This window comes from Arachis ipaensis, chromosome B04, assembly GCF_000816755.2.
Source record: "Arachis ipaensis cultivar K30076 chromosome B04, Araip1.1, whole genome shotgun sequence".
In the NCBI taxonomy this organism is placed as follows: Eukaryota; Viridiplantae; Streptophyta; class Magnoliopsida; order Fabales; family Fabaceae; genus Arachis; species Arachis ipaensis.
In genome coordinates, this window is record NC_029788.2 from 43,511,345 (window position 1) to 43,515,987 (window position 4,643).

At 33.6% G+C, this 4,643-nt stretch overlaps 1 long non-coding RNA gene across 1 annotated transcript; it reads left to right on the forward strand.

Annotated features, from left to right (window-relative positions):
* Window positions 527–2,122, forward strand: LOC110270625. The gene is made up of 2 exons (XR_002360264.1): window positions 527–634; window positions 2,056–2,122. It is a non-coding gene; the product is annotated as an uncharacterized LOC110270625 (long non-coding RNA).

Consider the following 4,643-nt stretch of genomic DNA (forward strand, 5'->3'; position numbering starts at 1 on the left):
TGTGTCTGTATTCATTGGGTGTGCAGGTATCTAGATGTATTACTACTGATTTGCTAAATATATCAGATTAGTTTACATTTAGAATTGTTTCAGGTTCTCTGTGTCCTACTACTTCAGAATGCTTGGCCGAAATCTAAGGATGTCTCTGCATGTTCCTCTTTTGTAAAAGGGAGAGATTAAGCATCAAATTCTAAACAGTATTATCAAGGATTTGGTAAGATTAATAGAGATCGAAAGCAACTAACTTATCCTGTGACCTACAGGTCATGGTAGCAGCCTCATTCATTGGGGCACTAGTTTATGCAATAGCTGCTGTTTTTGTAGTATGTCAGTTCAAAACTAACTAGTATTTTGCTACTAAGTAAAGGGAATATTTGCACTGACAGAGACACAATACACAATACATAATGCATATATATCCAAATCAGTTAGATATATCTATGTTTATGAGTTACAAAATATAAATCTGATTAACTTGTTTCTAAATTCTTGTTAACAAGTATAGACTTTTCTGACCTGTTCTTCTCTTGTGGTTTTTCTGCTGATATATAATTCAGATTCAACTTTTATCTCAGTTAAAGTAAGTAATCAAACAAGTTCTCCTGGTTCTGTTCACATTGATAATTTGGATAAGGTGAGCTTTTTATAGCCCTTTTATTCTGTTTCTTCTGAACTTCCATCTTTGGTTAATAAATTAGTTACTATATATTTATGTATAGATACATATATTATTTAACTTAGGTTTAGTGTTTACTTTTTAGTCTCATCCCCAGCCTCTTCTGCGCCCAAAATCTGAAAAAAAACTGAAATGGCAACAACTTGTGTGAAAGTGAATAGGTAGTACTATAGCTTGCTTACCACTGCAAAATCATGCTTCCTTAAACTTTGAAGCTTGATTATATATAAAAATTTGACCATTACCATGTTTTTGGCATTTAGAAATTTACGAGTAATATAAAATGTGTAGCATCCTATCACTTTGAAAAAGAAAAAAAAACACCATACATGATCCTCTAAGTTTTGATTTTGTTTTGGACAATACTTTTAGTTTCATGCAGGAAAGAATGTGGGACTTGGCAAAGACTATACCATCTTCTCCTTGATTGATGGAGTTGTAAAAAATTTGGGCCCGATAGGAAAAAGGTTAAGTGAAGCTTTTTACACCATGATTATGTTACTTAGAAAAATTATAGAGAGTACAAATTGAAGCTTAATTATTATGATTTCTTCTACTTCAGGTGAGTGTTTACCCACGAGAAGTGCAACTTGAGAATCCCAACAACTATAGAGCAAGGAAGAGGGAGTATTTCAGGATGAGGCGCAAACGCAGAAAGGCTAGAGAAGCAGGAGCAGTACTTTAACCCCAACTGGTGCTAGCTTCTGTTCCTGATGTTGCCATCACTAATCCAGTGTGCTGATACATGTGTAAAATTTCCCCTGTACCTGTGATTCCCTTATAGCATTGTATTCAGTTTTGTTTTAAATTTTGAAATAGAAAACTAATCATGATTTTATGTATTATTCTTGACATTTCCTTTTGTTCAATAATTTTCTATTTGATGATGAGTTCTCACACTTCCCACCTTCACAAGCTAAGCTAAATTGATATACATTGATATCACCGGATCATTCACCCTTCCGATTAATTTTTTTTTTACTTTGGGTCCCTAACTTTAATTATTTAACCATTTTTCTTGTTCTTATTCATCTTTTTCAGGCAGCTAACCTCCACGAAAGGTTCGAACAATACAGACATGTGGTTCGTTTCTCATCCAACATTGCATTCTTTTTAATTAATGCTAAATTAAGACTTGAAATATGTTGCATTTGACTACTTCCTACTACAATACTTGTTATTTGTTATAGTGCGTATTCTTGATTTGTATGTGTTAAATTATGAAATTGAAGTGATCAATGTGACTAATAGGATTTGTTAAATGGCATTTGTGCTTCCAAGAAAAGCAAGGCTCGATTTAAAATAAATGACATTTGTGCTTCCAAGCTTCATTTGCAATCGCATTTTGCCATAGCCATTGCTTACTCTCCTTTATTTAGTGAAGCTTTCATGGCCCAAGACATTGGTCAATAAGTGGTTGAATATCAAGTGCAAAACTGATAACTTTCAAGCAGATGATGATGTTGATGATGATGTCCTTTATCAAGATAATTGACCAATTTTTTACATGGCTTCAATGCAATCTAGGACTCTAGAATTGGGATTCTTAGCTTTCATTTAAAAATATTATTTTTTATTTACTTTTCAAATGGCTAGACTAGTTAACTATACATATATCTTTTCAATAATACACCCTCAATTTTGTTTAGCTTTTGTGAGCAATGTTCTTTTCTTTTCTTTCTTTATTTATTTAATTTACCCTTAGTTATGTTGTTTTTAGCTTCAATGGTTTTTCCTACCATTATTGGTACCCCCAAAAAAAATTTTTTTGTTTTGTTTTGTTGTGTTGTGTTTAATTGAGTGACATGATTAAATAACAGTTGAAAGAGCACAGTTTTATTTACTTTATGGTTTTTCCTTTTGCATTAGGGATATTGGTGCAAAATTGATATATCTGTCTCAATTCATTTTTAATTTTACAATTTAGGTTGATGATTCTCACTTTACTCTTTGAGACAACACCGTTTTCCCCTTTTGCACTTGAAATTAAGCTGATTGACATGATTTTGTGAATTTAGCATTCAGCTTTAATGAGAATAATAGAAAAGCAACAAGTTTGTTTTCTTGTATTTTTAATCTTTAATCTGATACTTGCAATTGGAACATGTGCTTTATTTGTTACTCTTGCCAGGCAGACTTTTCAGAATTCATTCGGTTCTATGATTTTGTTTTCTTCATGTGTCGCGAGAATGGTCAAAAGAATATTTGTAAGTAGCCTGATCATTTCCTTCAACATAATCTTGTATTGATTGCGTATGGTGGTGAATCAGTATGCAAAATTCTTACATGCTTCTCTTTTTGAATTATGATAATCTGCAGTTGTAAGTAGGGCAGTAACTGCTTGAAAATTAGTTTTTGCTGGGAATGAATAAGGGAATGAACACTGATACAATTGTTAAGGCCAAGAGTTTTCTTGATGGTGATGAAGATCAGCATGAAAAATATGTGTTTGAGAAGAATTTGAAGGTGCTTCAGAATATTTTTAGTCATTATTCCGAGATTAGAAGATTAAGGATTTTTTGTTTATTAAGTTCTTTTCGGATATAGAGTGCAAACTTTGCATTTTAATTGATATGTGATACAAGTTTCATGTGACTTAAATTATCTCTTCTTAAGATTATGTCTTTGAATTGTGTAAGGATGATTTTTATTATTTAAAAAAATTATTTAGTATAATTATGTGTTTAATTTTATTTTATAATATTTAACTCATTTAATTAAAAATGTAAAATTATATATGTAATAATATTATTAAATATTATGTTGTATAAAAAATTATTAGAATATTATATACATATAGAAAATAAAAAAAACAGTGAGGGACCTAAGGCTACATTTATATAGAGTAGCTATGGTTATACAGAAAATTAAAAAAAAAAGGGACCTAGGGCTACACTTATATAGAGTAGCTATAATATACAATGCGGCTATGTTTTACAAGTGATGCAGTAGCGTTGAAAAGCGTAGCCTATTCTGGTAAAAATGGAAGCTGAAAAGCGTAGCCTTTGGTCCTGGACAGCATCACTTGAAAAGCGTAGCCTATTCCCAAACACCAAAAGCGTAGCCCTTGGTGCAGAAAAGCGTAGCCTTTGAGAATAGGCAACGGCCGAATAGGAATCACCCCTAAAAGCGTAGCCGTATCCCAAAAAGCATAGCCGTAGCCTAAGGTATCATTTTTTTTTCACTTTTGGCTACACTTTTCAAGTGTACCTGAATGGGTGTTTTTCTTGTAGTGGCCCTCAATTGCGTTGAAAAGTAGACATCTTGGGCTTTCCAGAAATATATAATAGTCCATACTTTATCCGAGATTTGATGGCCCAAACTGGCGTCTAAACGCCCACCAAAGATCCTTTTCTGGAGTAAAATGCCAGAACTGGAGTTAAACGCCCAAACTGGCACCCAAGCTGGCGTTTAACTCAAAGAATGGCCTATGCATGTGAAAGCTTCAATACTCAGCCCAAGCACACACCAAGTGGGCCCCGGAAGTGGATTTCTGCACTTAGTTATTCATTTTCTGTAATCCCTAGTAACTAGTTTAGTATAAATAGCACTTTTTACTATTGTATTAGGGGATTATGATATTATCATCCTTGGACTTGGAGGCTGGCCACACGTTCATGCCTAGACTATTTTCTCATATGTACTTTCTATGGTGGAGTTTCTACACCTCATAGATTAAGGTGCGGAGCTCTGCTGTTCTTAATGAGTTAATGCAAGTACTATTATTTCTCTTTCAATTCACGCTTACTTCTTCTCCAAGATATACTCTCATACTTAATTTAGTTAAGTCAGAATGAAGGGGTGACCCGTGACAATCACCCACTATATTCGTTACTCGCTTAGCCAAGATCCACGTGCCTGACAACCACAAAGCGGTCTACATGATGTTCAATGTAGTCATTGGACGACAACTGGAGTATATTCTCTTGGGTCTCTAATACACGGACCGAGTCTGTGAGATTAGGAT